At 32.0% G+C, this 21161-nt stretch overlaps 1 protein-coding gene and 1 long non-coding RNA gene across 6 annotated transcripts in view; one reads left to right on the top strand and one right to left on the bottom strand.

The window, feature by feature from the left end:
* Positions 1 to 21161, bottom strand: part of GRID2 (glutamate ionotropic receptor delta type subunit 2) — a 1456428-nt gene that overhangs the window by 1351001 nt on the left and 84266 nt on the right. The gene's annotated exons all lie outside the window — the stretch shown is intronic.
* On the top strand, positions 126 to 20444 carry LOC116869977. The gene is made up of 3 exons (XR_004383162.1): positions 126 to 135; positions 13159 to 13172; positions 20371 to 20444. It is a non-coding gene; the product is annotated as an uncharacterized LOC116869977 (long non-coding RNA).

The raw sequence follows: 21161 nt of genomic DNA on the forward strand, positions 1-21161 counted from the left end.
CTAATAAGCACATTGTGAAATGTATAATCACAAATAACTTAATTTTTTATCTTAATACATCTTCTCAACTGAATTAACAGATCACAAAAAAATTTCTTTGTCAGAGAATGAAAATACAATATATTTAAGCCTAATGTTTGATATAGTGACATATTCAACATCTTTTCTACATGACACCTGGTTGAAAAGGCAACAGAATGTTTCATGGGATTAAAGGCTCAACAACAGTTAGAGGGATAGAAAGGTTGTGATTAAGAGTATGTTAGAGAGAAGCTGGGAATAGCTGGAAGGGCTGCAGGTTTATGGGTTCAATTTGAGAAGGATCATGGCAATTGTGAGGGTACGAACAGAATCATGACTCAGTTCACAATTCTGAAGAGAGCAACCTATCCTCAAGTTATTATTTTGAAAGAGTAACCTGTGTTCCTGTAGGATAAATAAATTTGCATTACATAAGTTTTCAATCACTTACTTGAGTCCTTTCTGATATCTGCATAATTACTATCTCTCTTCTCATGAAAGTACAATGTGGATAGATAAGAGAAAATGGATGACCAATAATTTAGTCTCTGTTATTTGACTTGTAATGGACTTTATGAGATTATCTGATCCTTTTACTATATTCAGGTAGTTATATCACTGGGTGTGAGGCACCTCAGTCCCACTGCTAGATAATAACATGCCTATTAAATGGAGAAAATTACTTTAATTTTACTTTTAAATAATAAGGTTGAAAATCTAAAAAAAAAAAAAAAACTAAAAAGATACATAATCATGTAGTTTGTCTACCATCATTTTCCCTCATCTTCTAATTCCTATTTTCACCTCTTCCATGAACAATGATTTTTTTTCAGAATTCCTTAAGTATAATTCTTTTTTTTAAGTTTTATTTATTTACTTATTTATTTGTCAGAGAGAGAGAGAGAGAGAGAGCAAATGCAGGCAGAGGCAGAGAGAGAAGGAGGCTCCCCGCTGAGCAAGGAGCCCGATGTGGGACTCAATCCCAGGACCCTGGGATTATGACCTGGGCCAAAGGCAGTGACTTAACCAACTAAGCCACCCCTAAAGTATAAGGTGTCCCCTTAAGTATAATTCTTTTATGCATATACAAGAATAAAAAATATAGAATAGTCTTACCTCACATTTTAAAATACAAGACTATATACAATACACACTGCTGTCCAGCATCTGCTTTGATGTTAAAGTGTTTCTTGGAGATATGTCCATAACAGTACCTAGACATTTTCCATCTTCTTAACATTTGTATGTTATTCCATTGTTTAATAGACACATGCAACTATTTGCCATTTCAGATGCTGCTGTAAATGAATGTTTATGCATGTATATATGCATATATATGCACACACATATATACACACATATACATGTATTCACATGTATATGTGTGTGCATGTGTATGTGTGTGTCAGAATTCAGGAAGATAATTTCCTAAAGGGGATATGAATAGGGCATTATTTACATTTAAATACATCATCCACATTCTAAAACAGCTACACTGATACATGATTTCTGGGTGAAACTTGGGTTTTTCCAGGCCACATGAGCTTAGGGCAGACACAGTAACGTTAATCAGTATCAGTCTCTCTGACTCAACCTTGAAACACAGATAAGGAAGAAATCAGAATCCCTTCCATATGGTTCTCAGTAATTACTTGGTAATTACTAATATGTTCTCATAATTAGTCATGCTCCCTCTGTCATTCACACAGATAGTAACTGGGTCTTGGATTGTTACTGTGACACTTACCTCCTTCATGTCATAATGTGAGCTATGTTTTCATGTCTCTGTTGTCCTCTACTCCTGATATTACCCCATGGATGCCCATGCTAATTCTATGCCACATTACCTCACCACCTTCCCTAAAATGGGGAGCACATCCTCTCATTTTCAGTTTATTCCATACACTCGGGTGATATAAATAAATAACTCTTGATTTTCTATTTTCTAACAGTATAGAATATATTAAACAAAAGATCCCTTCTGGCTATAATACTCAACAACTCCTGACTAATGTCTAGCTGGGCTTACTAAAAGCCTAAGCTCCTCAATGATTTCTTCTGCCCAGAGACCCTAAAGATGTACAAACACAGAAACAAACAGACACACACACACATCCGAATGAATTTTATTTTAATTTTCCTTTTTAGTTATCTCCTTTGTCCTCCTTTCCAGTATAGTTAATAAGCTATTACTGAGAACTTGTGACTTTTAAGAGACTTCTAAATTTTTAAAATAATATTTTAACTTCTAGAAGACATTAGCAATTCACAGATATTTGCAAAATACATGATCTTTCTTATACATTCTATGATAATTACAATGTTGCTCTGAATTTTAGAAGTCTTACATAATTATTTCAAAAGGCTTCAAGAACATAATAATTCAATTTTTCGTAATTATTCCTAATGTTATTTTTAGATTAACTGCATTGTAGAAAATAAAATGATTTGTTCTTCAACCTTTGTTTTACAATGTGACTCATTCTAGTTAACAAATGTTTGATTTTGTATTTCAAGTAACTATAAAATTGGGCAACAGTTTGTTCTGTTAATGGATGGTTTACACATGCTTTACAAAACCAAATTAAAAAGTAAAATTATTTCATTTAAACTACTGACAAGTCAACTACTGCATTGGAGTTCAGTATTTAGAATTAATATACAACTGGAAACACCTAACATACTAGACCTTTTCTTACCTTTCCTGCTCTCCAGAACTATCTTTTAGATCCTGACCTGTGCTAGATGAAAATAAACAATAATGGGTTTATAATAATTTTATAACAATTATTATCTTGCTTTGAATATCCTGAGCAGTTATGGTTTATACTCCTCTTTTGGCATTTACATGCTATCTCTATTGTTTTATGTTTATGCCTTATTGAGTAATTAGGCTCTAACTCCTGAGATTAAGTCACTTTATATGCTATATCTCCTAATAGAGTGTCTCTCTCATGGCAGAAGTTCAAAAATTACTAGCTGAAGATGATTGTGTGTGATAATTCAAGGCACACTGCTGATTAAATGGAATCATTTGTATTATAAAAGGACTTAGCACAGATATTGACAAACAAAAAATATCAATAAAAGTTTGTTTCACTGCATTTTTCAAATGCCTTTGGTTAATACGACATGCAAGACATTCTGGGCTTCAGTTTATTTACTTATTTTTATTTAAATCCCAGTTAGTTAACATACAATGTAATAGTAGTTTCAGGTGTACAACATAGTGCTTCAACAATTCCACATATCACCCCATGGTCATCACAAGTGCCCTCCTTAATCCCCATCACATCTTTCACCCACCTCCCTTCTGGAAACCAGCATTTTGTTCTCTATGGTTAAGAGTCTGTTTCTTGGTTTGCCTCCTTCTCTGCTTTTCTTCCCTTTGCTTATTTGTTTTACTTCCTAAATTCCACATATGAATAAAATCATACAATATTTGTCTTTCCCTGACTTATTTTCCTCAACATAATACTCTCTAACATTGACGGACATGTCTTTACAAATGGCAAGATTTTTCATTCATTTTTTATGCCTGAGTAATATTCTATTATAGATACATACAGCACTTTTCTTTTTTCCATTCATCAATCTATGCACACAGGGATATTTCCATAATTTGGCTATCATATATAATGCTGCTATAATGTATCCCTTTAAATTAACCCTTTGAATTAGTATTTTTGCATTCTGTGGGTAAATAAATACCTAGTACTGCAATTGCCCAACTGGAGGGGAGTTCTATTTTCACCTTTTTGAGGAACCTCCATACTGTTTTCCACAGTGGCTGCACCAGTTTGCATTCCCACCAACAGTGTAAGAAGGTATCCCTTTCTCCACATCCTTGCCAACACCTGTTATTTCTTGTGTTGTTGATTTAAACCAATCTGATGGGAGTGTGGTGATATTTCATTATAATTTTTATTTGTATTTCCCTGATAAGTGATAATGAGCATCTTTTCATGTGTCTGTTGGCTATCCGTAGGTCTTCATCAGAAAGTATATTCGTGTCTTCTACCCATTATTAATTGGATTTTGTTTTGTTTTGTTTTATAAGCTCTTTATACATTTTGGACATTAAACCTTTATCAGATATGTCATTTGCAAATATCTTCTCCCATTCTGTCATAGGGTGTCTTTTAGTTTTGATGATTGTTTCCTTTGTTGTGCAGAAGCTTTTTATTTTGATGTAGTCCCAATAGTTTCTTTTTTATTTTGGTGCCCTTGTCTGGGTCTCATTTTAATTAAAAATATAAATGGTATAAGCTCTTTATTATTTCTTTAGTACTTTAGCTCTATTTCTCAATTAACAGGTAAAATACCTACTATTGAAGTAAATTTCTCTGTCCTTTTGGATTAAATAATTCAAAGTTAAAATGTAAATTTCTGATCATACTTCACCAATAATAAATGAGCCTACACATTTCACACAGTATGTCAAGCCACTTAAATAATAATTTCCTTAGGGGTGCCGGAGGGGGGGCTCAGTGAGTTAAGTGTCTGTCTTGGGCTCAGGTCATGATCCCAGGCTTCTGGGATGAGCCCGGTATCAGGTTCCTGGCTCTGCAGGCAGTCTGCTTCTCTGTCTCCCTCCAGTGCCCCTCATCAAATGTATTCTCTGTCTCTCAAAAAAATAAAATCTTACAACAATAACAAAAAAAAAAAAAAAAAAGAATTTCCTTAAATCAGTTTGGCTTTAATGAGTGAAACTAAAACATTTATCATATCTAATTTTTTGTCTCATTAAAAATTACATAGGCTTAACAAGAAATCTGCTAAGAGCTTATTAAATAGTTCAAAAGGTACAATCTCTGTGATACCACAGACATGTTAATTTTATAAATGTAGTTTTCTGTAAGTGCAAGTATTCAAAGAAGCATATAGAGCTTGGCCTTCAGAGTCAAACTTCGGCGTGAAAATTATATGCAGATTATATAAAACAGTCCAAAAACATGGTTAATCCATGGCATCTAGCCTATTACTATAACTCTTAAATGATACAGAGAGATAGAAATTTATATCTCCAATTCCCCCATTATGAAAAATTAATAAATCCTTTCTTGTTTGCACTAAAAAAAAATTAGTATGAGGGATGCCTGGGTGGCTCAGTGGGTTAAAGCCTCTGCCTTCGGCTCAGATCATGATCCCAGAGTCCTGGGATCAAGCCCCGTATCAGGTTCTCTGCTCAGCAGGGAGCCTGCTTCCTCCTCTCTCTCTGTCTGCCTCTCTGTCTACTTATGATCTCTGTCAAGTAAACAAGTAAAATATTAAAAAAAAATAGTATGAAACATGAACAGCATCATGACTATCTTTTATTTCTTCAAATTAAACCCTATGCTCTTTGTAAGGATTAATCACAAATTTTTTTAAAAACTTGACCCATCCATTCTGCATCTAGAAAGTATTTGAATAAAACAATAAAAACTGCTTAAAGGAAATTTTAAAATATGGAGAGAACTAAAAACTAAGCAAAAATTTACATAAAACAAATATTTTCCTGTATAATTAACTGCAGACCACATATAAATATTTGTAAGATTGTTCTAGATTTCTAAATTACATATTATGTAGATTTACTCTCATCATATGTAGGTAAAGTAAAAAGAGATTTCAAAAACAAAAATTCAGAAAATGTAATTTAGCATTAGTGTCATCATGGTAGTTTCAACACCAGTCACTGTCCCTTTTGGTATTTTTTAATCCACTATATATTTTGTGCTTATATTTTTGTTTCATAGTTTTCATGATTGTTATCTCTCCTCTTTTTTTTTTTTGTTTTCAGTTACTATATTTTGTTACTTCCTTATTCTCATCTCCCTATTCATGTTCAATCATTATCTAAGCCTTCATTTGCATACTTCCATTCTTTTTTTATTCTTGATTCTTGATTTTTTGCTTATGTGTTGAAGTTTTGGGTTTTGCTTTCATTGTTTATATCTTGTTCCTCCTTCAATTGCTTCTTTTTCACCCGAATTTCTTGTCTCACTATGCTTGTGTGTGTGCTGTGTGTATATTTGCAGATTTGACATTTTGACTCATTGGCATGAGTCAGAATATGATCAGAAGAGGAAGGCATAATAGAGTAACAAAAAACATGATAAAACAGATTTCAGTTTCTTCAAAAAATTGTTAGAAAGTAACATTTTGAGAACTGAATCTATTGTTGCTTTCCTTAATACCAGTTTTACTGGATTAATGCCAGTCTTTCCAGAACTAAGACTGAAATGCAGAAGATACTTTATATACAGTCACGTTATACTTAATGTACTTTACCTGTTCATGTGTCCTAATCATATTACACATTTTCCTTTATATCAAAAAACACAATAGGTCATTTTAGTAAATTTTAAAGTACCATTCAAAAGAAGAAACCTGTATAATTTCTTGTTCTCAGAATTACACTTTCTACTATTATTTAAAACTCTAGTGGAAAATAGTAACTTTGTTCAAACTTCTGTCTTATCCTTTAAATGAGCTTTATCTAAAGAACTAGATGTAATTACACAGTTTCTTTCCAGCCATTGGGGCCTGAAAGAAGATCTGTGTAGTCTGGCACTAAAGAAATAGGAATATGGCATTACTCATTTGTCACAACATTATTTAAATAAAACCATCAATCAAAAGGACTGAAAGTACACAGATGCATAATGACAACACTTTTAGTGTTTTGTTGGTGTTTATCAAAGGAAAGGTAGCAGTGTTAAGAATTTATGCAATTAAATATTTTTATCAGTGATTTAAAAAGCAATAAACCAGACATTATTTTTAAAAATGTGATTTGGGTGTGCATGGGTGGCTCAGTGGGTTAAAGCCTTTGTCTTCAGCTCAGGTCATGATCCCAGGGTCCTGGATAGAGACCCACATGGGGCACTCTGCTCAGTGGGGAGCCTGCTTCCCCTTCTCTCTCTCTGCCTGCCTCTCTGCCTACTTGTGATCTCTGTCAAATAAATAAATAAAATCTTTAAAAATAAATAAATAAAACATGATTTGAAAAACCATCAAGATAGTCAATTTCTTGAAAATACACTTCTAAGAAACAGTTTTTGAAAATGAATTTATTAAAATACAGCTTGATATCTATATTTTTATTCTTATCTGTTTGATATCTATATTTTTATTCTTATCTGTTTGATATCTTATCTGTTTGATACACTTCTAAGAAACAGTTTTTGAAAACGAATTTATTAAAATACAACTTGATATCTATATTTTTATTCTTATCCTTTTGATATCTGTTATTTAATATTTTATAAAAATATTTTTCATGTTTTATTTTTCATTTTAAAATTTTTACTATGTATTTTCCATGTAATTTGATCTTGTTAATTGATAATATCATGTTTTACAATAAATAAATTGATATGTTTTCAAATGAAAGGCTTCCTTAGTAGATTAGTAAATGTATCCTTTAATTATGTATCTAGCAATATATATTAATTAATCCCAAACTGAATTCACATTTAGAGTTATGAAAGAAAGCAATAATTAAGATTATAAGAGTTGCATGCTCATGATACATTAAATTTTATTTCCATGTTATAACTATCAACATTTTGTTTTCTTTGGGGTTAGTGTACCTGCTTAATTTTTAAACAAGAATAAATTTACATGGATGGGTAATTTGTCTTACTCCTTTAGAAAATAATAGTGTTCAAATTTTAAGAAAGAAATATTTTAAGCTTACATGCATGAATCTAGAGATCACCTATATAAATGCAGGAGGAAAATGATGATATGGATGAATATGATTGGTCCTATATGATCGGTAAATATGACCAAAACTGAACCATTTCAGTAAGAGGGGGAAGGAGAGGCAATAAGGGAATATTAAAGCAAAAGAAAAAAAAATTAATTACACAGTTTTTTTCCTTTAACTACAAAGGACATTACTGGGAAAAAATAACAATATTTTAATAATGCCTATAGTTTAGATAAGTAGTATGATATCAGTGTTAATTTTCTAATTCTTATAACTATTGCAGGAAGTAAGAGATTATCTTTGTCATTTTGGAAATGCACACCAATGTATCTAGAATTAAAGAGTTATCATGTGAGCAATTTACTCTTAAGTGGTCCATGGTAATACATATAATTTTTCTTAAAAATCAGAATTTTTAAAAAGATGAGACAGGCCCAGGCTAGATAATTGAAACATGCCTTAGGTCAACCAATGTAAATCTGCAATGACTAAAGTCATACTGAGTCATACTGGTAGTTGTCAGTGGTATGTTTCATAAAACAAAGTTTCAGACAAAAAACTGTAGATTCTTAAAAACAGAGAGAAGACAAAGACATCATGGCAGACCTGTCATGGCCTGAGGAAGGGTCATTTTTTTAAATGGCTCTTTCAGAATCAATTTCAGCAGCAGATACCAGTGTGGGAGTCTTCTCACAAAAGCAAGGAAAATACTGTAATGGGAGAGAGTGTGCTAGTCTTTTATAGCAAAGCTGCCCATGGCAACTCAACTTGCTATTATGTTTCAATCCTTCAATAGAAAAAATGGAAAAGGGGTTGCACCTAAAAAGACCAAAGTTGTGAGAGGATAAAAATGGGTACAGAAACAACATACTCCCTGAGGACAAAAAAAATTTTTTTTTTTTTAGGACAAATTTTTTATCTACATCTATAATCCACTCGGTCCTCTTTTTATCCTATAACATTTTGTTTTTCTACCTAAAAGTCAAGAGGACTATGGTTTTGGGGGGCAAACCCCTCGGGAACATTTCTAAATGTTACATGATACTTATTACAAACCTTAGTATTTATTATTTTCAAAGTAAATAGTGTGAGTAGTCAGTGGCTATTATAAGAGTAATACTATTATTTACTGCTAATATTGGTAATATTATTTAATACTTAAACTCAGTGCCTGATGGAGCAGTAAGCTCTTTACTTTATACATTACGGCTTTTAATACTTAAAAATAACTTCATGAGGTAGGTACTGATAGTTTCAGTTGAAGAAACAGAAATCAAGAAGTTGTATAAATTGTTCAAGATAACACTAGCAAGTACAAAAGCTTAGCAGTTTAACTTCAGAGCTTACACTTCTATGAAAGTTTGATGATGATATGCAACTTCACAATGTACAAAATGTCCCAAAAGGTATTCCATATAAAGACTGATAGATTAGCCAAACCATTACGGGTCACTATGTCTAACATGACTTAGAATATATAGTGTTTCTTGACATTAAATTATATGAATCCCTTATGAATTTATGGATTTGCAAATTATATGAACATTTCTTTAACTGACAATAAAGAAAACACTATTTGCTGGTAAGGAAAATGTAATGTGCTAAGGTTAAAATTGAATCTAAAAATTTCTAGTTTGACTTTATTCGTTCAAAATTTTATTTTGCGCCTATTTTGTCCTAGTTATTAAGAAAGTCATGGTTATAGAGACATAAATTCCTGGTATCCTGGAACTTTCTTCCTACCAAGAAAATCAGAAAATACACAAAATAAAAATATAGAGTACAGTATAAAATAATAAGAGATAGGATAAAAAGGAAAGCAGCAATATATGAAAGGTCTGTCTTATGTCAGTAAAATCTACAAATATCCAGATTCCATTAATTAATTCTAGTTTTTCCCTGTGGAGGCAAACAGGAGAAAAAAGAATCTTTTTTTTTTCTTTTTTAAGAAAATAGCCTTTGAGTTACGTTAAATCTCCTACCTACCATATCCTAGCAGAAAATTTTCTTATTTAAAATAAACAGATTCTAATTACATTAAATGCACATGATATGAAATTATTTTGTCTATTTTCCTCTGGACTTAATCCATTCTATTAATGTCCCTCTGCAACCATGGCCGACCTAGAAGAGCCACTAGATGTGGTTGAATCAATGCAAAGTGAACCTTTTTCACCCTTTCTTTCTATATCCCAGAGTTCTTTATCCTATGGGTAACAAATCAGATTCTAATAAATTTGGGAATAAAGGTCAGTTCTGACACTTATTAGCTAAATGGTTTTGGACAGGTTTTTATTTTCATTCCATTAATTTTCTTTATTGCTATACTATTTTATAGTAATTTCAATCTCATGCTTTGTTGTTGAAGATAAATAGCTGAGTATGTGAAAGGCACTACCCCCAGGGTATACACATAGTTCACAGTACATAGTACACACTTACTGTGAGTGTCTTTTTTCCTCTCATATTGAGTTCAGACTTGAGCTAAACTTGCATGCTGTAGTCAAATAAAGTTTATCCTCCTTTCTCACTGTGTACCTGTGTTTATAGCTTCTAGGTTTTTTTTAAGACTTTAGAGTTAATCCTCAAGTATCATTTCGACAATCTTCATCTGGTCTCCCAATTTTTCCTAGTTTTTTTGAATTTCAATTTTGTAATTCAACATATTTGCTATTCGTTCAAGCATCCTAGCACCTGTAAGTCTGAAAAAACTATTTCTAATATTCTTAACCAAGTTAATCATGAAAATTTAGGATGCGACATAGTCAGGGATGGAGTCTTAAACCACCAGGAATCTGCCTTCCAATTAATACTAATCCATAACTCATGGTTACCTAAATATGATCTTTCAACCGATTATAATTTATAATGCTGCCTGGTTCTTTCATCTGTCATTATTTTTCCATCTTGCCAAAAGGGACATTAAAAGAGACCTTTGAAAATGACTTATTGAAATCTAGATATATTAACTCCACTTTTCTTTTAGAGTATATTTGAAGGAAATTCCGGTCATAAAGGTTGTAGTACCTCCTTGAGAAATAATCATGACATTCATAGCATCTACTAAGATGGAATTAGATGCTATTAGAATTTGAAGCAAGTCCTTATAAGTGTGAAGCTCAACATGACAGTTTTAATAGTTCCCAGAGGGTTTTTATTTTTTTCCCCTGCACAGAAGATAGCCACATGATTTTGTGAAGAGAGTCAGGGTGAAGTCATATAGGAGTCACCGAGTTTCTATGCAACAGTGGAAAATTATTTAAAGAAACCATTTTATAATTTTTAAATGTGAAAACACCATACTGTCCCTTGCCCATACCTCTGTTATGTATGAGGAGTATAGTAAGATCAATTAAATGACCACTTTTAATAAACCATAATTTCTATGTAAAAATATCAGATACTCATGGCCATAACATAGTATTGTGGAAATTATTTTTGTATATAAGCATTTTACTAAATACCTAGTTCAGAGTTTCTTTCTAAAATGTGAAACTTTCAAAATCATCAACATTATGTTATTCATTTGTATGCTAAAATTGTTATGTATGCAAATATATTAAAAATTGTTGACTCTAGAATAGTCAGTTTCCACTACTTTGATGGTACTTAAGGTATATGCTAACATATACTGTGAACCCCCAAATAAAGATGTAGAATGCCACATTACTCAATTGACCACAAAACCTAGTTTTCTCATATTACTTCTAATATTTCCCAATTTCATTTTTATGGTAGTTATTGAGATTAGATAATATTTTACCCACAAGATGTATTACAGGAACTGAGCTCTGATGATAGGGATAAGAGCTAAGTCTGTCACACACACATGCACACACAATACACACACAGTAAACTACAGGAGACAAGGAATCAGGAATTGAATTAAATATTTCTGTGTGAAATGAGCTTCATAAGAATAAGGAGTGCTCAAAGTTTGATGGCCATTGCTGGAGTATTATATACATAGGACTGCTTAAAAGGAACAAGACTTTGAGAGTAGTGCAGGATCTCAGCAATAAGAACTGACAGTCTTCAAGCAAGTGTGGTTCCTGCCAAAGCTAGCTGATATGCAGCATGCCGATTTAGATTGTACTTTCACCCTTCCTCAGGATGAGGAATTATATTAGCCTTCGGAAGATCTAGTCATGATGAAGTGTAGAGGGTAGAAGCAAGGAAAATGAGATGGCTGATAACTGGAGAAAGACCCAGGGATACTACTGTAACTAATAGTATTGGTAATATTATTGTGACTTCAGAAAATACTAAAACTGCATGTAAAATATTGTGAATATATAGTTGAGTCAGGGAATCCAAAGCTTTCTTCAAGTTTTCAATATAGCCAATGACCTAAAACAGCAAAAACTCTTCCAGATACATAAAACTCTCCTCTTTTTCTGACAGCAATATCAACAATTGCCCTCAGCAAAACAATTTGGAAGAAAATTGATCTCTTTTAGAGTTCTCTGGCAGAAGATGAGCAAACAATCTCTAAGCACCAGGCAGTACTAGTAGGAAATAGACAGTAACTCTTCCAATGACAACAAGAAAGATTTTTAAAATACTGGTTCACAAAAGAAGAACAACGTTGCACTTGTGAATTAGTAAAGAAAAATTTTATTTGGGGCGCCTGGGTGGCTCAGTAGTTAAGCAGCTGCCTTTGGTCAGGTCATGATCCCAGGAGCCCCGCATCAGGCTCCTTGCTCAGGGGGATGCCTGCTTCTCCCTCTCCCACTCCCCCTGCTTGTGTTCCCTCTCTTGCTGTGTCTCTCTCTGTCAAATAAGTAAATAAAATCTTTAAAAAATTTTTTTTTAATTTATACTACAGACTTTAAAAAATCTTTTAAAAATGTAAAAAAAGGCCCACTCTAAACAGAAAAATTTCTTTAAATTTAAATAAGTATTATATCATCTCCATGTTCTGGTAACTATCCTTGCATAATATTAGGTCATAATATTGAGATAGTATCCACAAGAGAGCTTTCCAATTCTATTTCCATCTTCCTTTCTCTCCATAAAGTATACCCTTTCTGCTCCTGTACACAGCTACCACAATATGGCTTAGTTTCCCATTTATCCTGGTCTAATACACTTATCAGCCAGGAACTGTAAAGTGAAGTAACTTTTGACAAATATTTCTGTTGGTTGTTCAATGAGGGGCACAGTGGGAGGTTTGATCAGGGAGTATAAAAATACACTTCATAATGTATCCCATTCTTTGCATACTTGCTTATTTTTCTTTTATGCAGAGCTGCTTTTACTGTTTTGTCTTTCATAATATCTCCTACACAAAATAAAGAAGTAAATAAAATATTCAGGTACATGAAGGAAGAAGAAAAATATCAGAATTTTCCATTTCTAGATATTTCTAGCTATCACCGCTTAATCTCTATCACATCTTTTATTTTTAAGATTTATTTACTTATTTTAGAGAGTGGGGGTTGGGGAGGTGCAAAGGGAGAGAGAGGGAGACTCTTAAGCCAACTCTGTACAGAGCCCAATGTGGGGCTCAATCTCGTGACCCTGAGAACAGGACCCTGAGATCATGACCTGAGCCAGAACCAAGCAACCAATACCTAACCGACTGTATCACCTAGGTGCCACTCTATTACATCTTCTTTATTCCTGAAGTTAAAATATTGTTTAGAAGAGTGAGAAAAACCGTATTTCTGAGTATTTAAAATTATAAATGCCTTATATTAATAGAACTGAAATATTAAGTATACATAAGTAGATAAATTACTATCAACTATTGAAACCCACAGCCCCAGTGTACTTTGAAATTGTATATTCCACCAAAAATGTCTGATTCATTAGGCTTTATTAAGAATATTACATATACATTGAGAGATAAAGGAAACACAGATAGGTATCTTCCATTTTACCTTATCATCAGTACCAAAATGACTGACATATAGTGTGAATAATTTTTATATCAAATTTGTAAATATGATACAAATATCTAAATATCTCAATTAAACTTTCTAGTCCTCCAAAGCACTGTTTTTTCTTCCCTAATACCTAGAAAGTTAGTCATAATATTTTATATAAATTCAAAATTACTCAATAAACAGTATATTTCTTTAAAGAGCATTTTTTAAAACATATTTTCTTGTGAGCAACATTTAAAACATACCTTATTCAGCATGATGAAACAAGACAGATTTCATTATCAATTAGTGCTACAGAAAAATTTTAGTATCTAATAGGAGCTTAATTTAAGAAGACATATCTTTTTCTTTGTAATACTTTCTTTATGCTATATCTGATTTTTCTTCTCAAAGATTGTTTTTGCTGCCAGCAATGTTAAGTACAGAGCTACCTACTAAAATTAATTCCCATTTATATCTTTGTCATTATTTTGCCACTACTGAAATGGATAGTTTAATTTTTAATTGTCACACATTTGAACTTTAAAATTAATACTGCAGTTCTGGTTTTCCGTTAAGGAATATATTATAGGATACATAGAACATGTCACTTTGATGATCACATTAGCAATGCCCTCAGTATCAATAAACTGAGTATGAATATAGAATAAGCATCTCCAATAAAATTGAGCTTGCAGATCATAAGAGAATCATGATAAAGTAGCAAAATGATAGATGTGCTTTCTAGTTAGGTTGAAACAGTTAAAACAACAACAACAACAAAAACAGCAAAAAGATATAGACATTACCATTTTGAAAACAATTTGATCTTACTGCAGAGTCTTACCTGGAAGGTATCATTGAAGAGAATATCATAAAAAAATTACTACCACATAAAAATGAACTTTTAATTGTCAGACCACAAAACAAACTCTTCATTATGTGTTGTGGAGGGGGCGGGGAGAGGATGACATTTCACAAAGGGCATATTTTATCTACTGAAGTACTGGAGGATTTATATCAAAGATAAATTACCTATTTATATAGAATGCAACACAAATTAATTGTTTTATTTTCTTTGTTTAACTATTTAGGGTCCAGTGCATGCCACCTCAAAATATGCCACAATGATATATTATTTTGAATTAAAGTTACTTAAGAAATGATCAGTGCAGGAAGAACACTCTGACCATCCTTTGTCCAGAAAGCAGGAAATAAATCTCCCTGAAAGGTGAAAGGTACCCTCCCTGTACCAGGAGGTAAAAAGACATACTTATTACCAGAGATAGAGAATTCAGAGCCAAGAATTCTGTGTAAACAAATCTGGTTACTTTTACTAATTTACTACACCAGCCCAATTCCTGTTTAGAATTCTTTACTATTTGAAGCTTCCAAACATAAGTTTTCTTTGTCTTGCCAATTCCTCACAGATTTATGTTTCTTTGTTTAAAATGTATAAAAGCTGCATATCTTGGTCATTTGCTGAGGGGTCTCAATTTTATTGTGTGGCTTCAGAGACCATGTAATTAAACTTTGTTTTTTCTCCTGTTAATCTGCCTCATGTCAATTTAATTCTTGATCAGCCAAAGGTAGAGAAAGGTAGAGGAAAAATTTTCCTCCCCAAAACTCAATATAAAGACTTTCACAATTGAAAACGAATATGCAAAAACTAGGACTATATTTACACAAACATTTGTGTATTCTAATTTGTTTTTAAAACAAATTTATAGAAACCTAATCATTTAAGATTTAAGATAAATACTGCCAAACGCCTAAACTTTACATGTACTAGTAAGTGATGTTAACGTCACTTTTTTTAAACACAGATGAAAAAACTGCAGCAAAGAGCTGTAGTTTGCAAATCCCATTACCGCTTTAAGGACTGCATATCTTGACTTCAGATTTTATTATAGTATCAACACAACTACAACAAACTAAAGATAACTTTAGAGAAAAAGTGATTTTATTTCCTTATCTCAGATTGTATAAGAATGTCTCTGTTCTTTATAATTCCAAGTCCATATTCTTGCTGCCACAAATAAAATATCTAATGTAAAATTTGACTAAGCATTCAAATATTTTAAATATTCAACAAATAGCAAACAAATATTAACAATGTGTAGAAACTACCCAAATATCTATTTACTCATATAGTTATTTCTTCAAATGGTCAAAAATTTTAATTATAACCAAAGAGATACATGATATCAAGGAGCCTCAATATATTTATTACAAATGTTTATGGAAATATTTTTAACATTAGATGTTCTAAAATATGACGTTTGAGCTGGCTTATTTTTTCGACAGATATGTTTTCATATTTTAGAGGACAAATTATATATAAATCGCCTAACATTTCCCAAGATGTAAGGAAACATCATTAAACTGAGAAGTCCATGGTGCATGATGATGATCCAGGCTTCTTTCACAGCCCCCACTCCACAAACACTACCCTTTGGACTGCTCCCAAGGCCATTCCTAGAATGCCTAAAAAGCATCATGGGTCTCTACAGTCAATTGAAATCTCAAGAGTTTTTCACTAGTTAGCAAATGAGAAAAAAATACCTAAACATTTACTAGCTTGAAACATCTTCTTAACTCTATACGCTAGCCCAAATATCCGTATAGCTCCCCATTATTTGTATGCCTCCAAATAACTCCTCTCAATGTTAATATATGTAACATCAGCTACATTAATAGGATAGAAGTTCAGGATCACTGGTTAACAGAATGTACAACTGTGTATTGAAAGCTCTCCTCCATATAAATCTCTCAAAAACCCCTCTCTACACCTGAAGGAATAATGAGCCTGCTTTGTCTGAGGTTCTCTGTACACAAAGGGTAAAAAAATGACAAAAATTCACAAAAATTGTAACAGAGTTACAATCTAGTTGAGACTCTAGAGATACTTCATACAAACACCTTCATTCCAAATACAGCATCTTTCTTCATCCCTTTTATTTTAATGCTTGGCATACTACTTTGATTAAAAAAAGAGTTCATCAATTAAAGAACTTAAAGACCATGTACTAAGATATCATTAAGATAGAATAATATATTACATTTGGGAGAAAAGAATGGAAAACAAATTTTGGTTACGTTTTAACAGCTACAAGGAACAATGTGTATGTAGGATTAAAGTATAATTAAATATCTGTAAAATACCCCTGATTTAAGAAGATACATTATTCGGAAAGAAACTCATAGGTGACAGGTGAATTTTATAAATCCATTTTATAATGAGGCTTCAAATAACTCAGGTAATAAATCAAGCATCATTAGAAGGTGGTAGGGGTGAGGGGAAGAAGGAGAGGGGAAGTAAAAAAGAACAGGAAGAAAAAGTAACAGAAACAGTAAACACTACGTCTCAGATCAGTACAACTACAAGGGTCAGAAAATATCTTACATTCAGAACAGTGGAAGAATTAATCACTCTATCTTTTGAACATTTTAAGGGGGCTTTCTTATATTTACCTTGGGATGAATCTCAAAGCCCTCCAGCAATAACTGGAAGACAAAAAATTAAACTGGGATGATTTCTTTGTTAGGAATAAGGCAGAATTGGGCTCACAGGTATATTTTAACAACTTTTAACTTTTTTATTAGCAGCTTTGATATAATGCTTGACAATTCAGCTTAGATTTGTTTTTTTTTTAAAAAGTATAACACTAAAAAACTCAGAATTTCAATATATACCATTTTCAAAAGTCTCAATTTATTAGAAAGGATTTGCTCTATTACTAACAGTGTTCATATTTATCTCCTATGGTAACTAAAACACATGATAAAATAAAGGAACTAACTTTCTAGAAGAATGTAACAGTGCTTTTACATAGGTGTATGAAAAATATAATATTAATATGGATATATATATGCATACTTACAAACTCATATTGAAAAAATAAAAACAATTACAAAATAAGGGTCATGCCTTTTTAAATTTGAAAGTTATTTTAGAGACATATTTCAATTCTTCGCAAATACATGTCATTGATAAGTCATACAGAATTTTCTTTCTCAATAATTATTTTTAATTTTCTATATCATATATCCATGATGACATAAACTTTAAGTGAATATTAACTGACTTTATACCACACCTAAATTTTTCAACTATTCTTTTTATTTAAAATCACAAACATGATGTTTAAGAGACTGAAAAAGGCTAAAAAGGACAATGATCATGTTTATTAATGGTTACACCTAACATATTTCAAAAGCCCACTGTAGTCCTGGTTCAAAACTTTCCTTCCTCCTCCCCTGCCGGACTCGGTATTGCCTTGCAGCTATCCAACCGCCACACTCTCACTCCCTTTTCTGTGGGTGTTAAAGCTGTTGCTGTGGATACAGCTATCTCTACATTTTTTTTCAGCTCCTCTTTTAAAATATATTTTTTTTCTTCGACCTCAGGATAACATGTAATGTCATATACTCAATATAATCACTTAATAGAAAAAAAATACACAAAAATTCTACATCCCTGAAATCACTTCAATCATACGTTAGCTATAAATATATTCAAACCCTAAATGTAGAGACACCTACCTACTACATTTTAATACTAATGGAATGCTCACTGATATACAGAAATTACAGAGACCCAAAAACCCATTTAAAAATTTTTTTATTTCAACTTACAAGGAAAAAAATAGAAAAAAAAAGTAATAAATTTCCAGTCCATAGACACCCTGATCTTCATTGTCTTTATCATCCCAATGGTAGTCTTAGAAAGAAAATTAAGGGGAATACTAAATAGCCTCTGCCAAAATTAAAACCACGGGTTAGATTTTAGAATGCATGCATAAGAGCCAATAAATCTTTACACAAAGTGACAAATGAGCCGAGTTCAATTCAGATTTCAGAATCAATTCACCAATATTCCAAGTCAAATTTTTTACACATTGAAATTAAGCTCCACAACACTTCCTTATGGTGATGGCTAATTCCCTTTAAAGAATGCATTGTAATAAAGAAACTTCAGCATTGTGGTGAAAATGTGTGTTGCCCAAATGAATTCACTAAAGTGGACACAGAAGTGAATCAGTGATAATAGCATGGTAAGATGCCAGCACCTTCTGGATTACTGGCATTGCAGAAAAGAAGAAAAAAATAATCCCACCTTTTTTATATGACTGTAGAGTTCACATAGCAGTATTAGTCAGGTGTCAATCTATCTTCCAGGGAGCAATAAAAAAATTTGTCATCATTCAGTGATAATACTGCACAACTACTAGAGAAGCCATTCATGCATGGGGGAGCCCACCTGTCTCCACTATAAAATACATACTAGAAGTAATAGAGATAATGTAGAATATAGGTTGAAAGTATAGATTCTGAAATCAGACGGCTAGGTTCAGATCTTAGCTCAAATACTCAGTCACTGTGCGACCTTGGATGAATCTATTAACTTACTTGTGCCTCAGTTTTGAATGTCGGGATAATAATAGTTACCAATCTCAGGTTTTGTGAAGATTATATTATATTATATTGTATTGTATTAGGCCCTTAAAATAGTGCCTGGAACATAGTAAGTCTCAAGAGTCTTATACTATATAAATCTCTAGAAAAATTAATAGGTTAATAGTAGAGGGGGCGAGAAAAGGATTTCTAGTTATAAAGTAATACGTACCTAAGAAATCTTATTTTTGATGTCTTGAAAAACATATCATTTAGTGATTATTATAGGTTTGTGGATGAAGTGTAATGTTCTATCTGTCATTTTAGTTATATAATTGAATTAGTCCAAATGCTAACTGAAAAAGCTAATTTTTAGGTAAAAAAAAATACCACCCTGGAGAGTGAATTTTTATGAGCCAGAAATAACTATACCACATGATTCCATGTTTTGAATCACTTCACATATTTTACATGATGAAAAGCCAAATTAAAACAAAAAACTTTATACCCATAACTAATTTGTATTAATAATATACAAATATATTTTTCCCAGAATACTTAAGGCTGCTGACAATATACATGCAACTAAATAAAAAAAATATTCTTAAAATGGTGGAAAATGGGAATATGGAGCCAGATCAAATATTCAGAGGTGGAGATGGAGGAGAAATTTTTCTTGTGAATACCTGATATTATTTAACCTTCACTAAAGCTCTATGGTACAACTTCCACAGATTCCACAGAAGAAAATGAGGTTCAAAAAGACTCAAGAAGTCATCCTTTTACAGAGATAGTGAACAATTCCTTCAAGAAATAAATATGCTAAAAGAATGAGGGAATTTTCTTTATTTAGAATAGAAATGTTATGTTTGGAATAGATAAGATCTTTCTACTAAACTGTTTAATCTTACAAAGTTGTCATTATATTAAAAAAAAAAAAAAAGGCAACATGTCCTTACAAGTACCCTCTATGTATGTACCAAAGGGCTAAATGATACAAAAAAAAAGTAAAAATGTATTCCAAATATCAGTGGTAATAGCCCTGCTTTACTGATACTAATCAATCAAGGGCAGATTATATCATATTAAAGATCAATACTTTCAAATATATATATTGTAGACTAACAGTTTTTCACGTAATTAAATCATTTTTAATCTGTTTGACAAGTTTGCTTAACACAAATGATATTTTCTTCTCCCCAAAGCACTAAGTCTAGGGTTATTATTTGTGCATCCTGGCACCACAGCAACTGTGCCTCAGGGATGGCCTAAAAGACAATTTAAGACCTGAATGTAATTAAAGACACCAAATAAATAAAAATTATATTAGATGCCTGTAAGGCTATTAAAATAAGCTCTACAGGGAAAAAAAAAAAAAAGCTCTAGGGATATTTCCAACGTTTTCCTGCGGGGATGATCAGTTTTTAACAGTGCAAGGATAGAAAATAACATCACGAGAGGCCTCATGAATTCACAACACTTGAGTAACTCCAGTGTATCTCTGCTGGGTCCTCTTTAGTCTTCCATTGCTGTCAGAGCCAGTAATGACCATATTATACATGATCATAGTTTTTATTCCTGTAAAATAATAGGTTATAGACTATGCAGCCCAGCCCCACCATTAATGATAAGATTTAATCACTGAAATTTAATTTGTATACAGTAGATGCTTAATTTTTTAATTACCTTTTTGGTTAATAGCAATATTTAACATCAATGGATAAAAGGTCAAAATACATAAGCTTTTTGTTATTATGATTAGTCTCTTGGGGAACTGTACTCTTTCTCCTCATCTCCATCTATTTTCCAGAAAATTTTAACAAATTTCAACTCATGTGAATAAAAGCATCCAAACAGCTATCAGCAACATGTTGGATTCCTTATACACTTAACTGAAAACCAAGAGAGATGAAAAGAATTGTGAATTTAATGAAAACTATCAGATAAAAAAATATTGTTTTAGTGTATGATAATGACATCAATAATTACATTAATAATCATATAAAACATGTTTAACTATTTTATTTGAAAATTAAATGTAGTTAGTATTTTGTATGTCTTATTTTCCTGGTGGCAAAACTTATTTTTTAAAAAGTCAAGCAGAGTCAATTATCATATGGTTTCACTTACTTGTGGAGCATAAGGAATAACATGGAGCACATTGGGAGAAG

The sequence above is a fragment of the Lontra canadensis genome, unplaced genomic scaffold, assembly GCF_010015895.1.
Source record: "Lontra canadensis isolate GAN:19392208 unplaced genomic scaffold, GSC_riverotter_1.0 scaffold1, whole genome shotgun sequence".
Lineage (NCBI taxonomy): Eukaryota > Metazoa > Chordata > Mammalia > Carnivora > Mustelidae > Lontra > Lontra canadensis.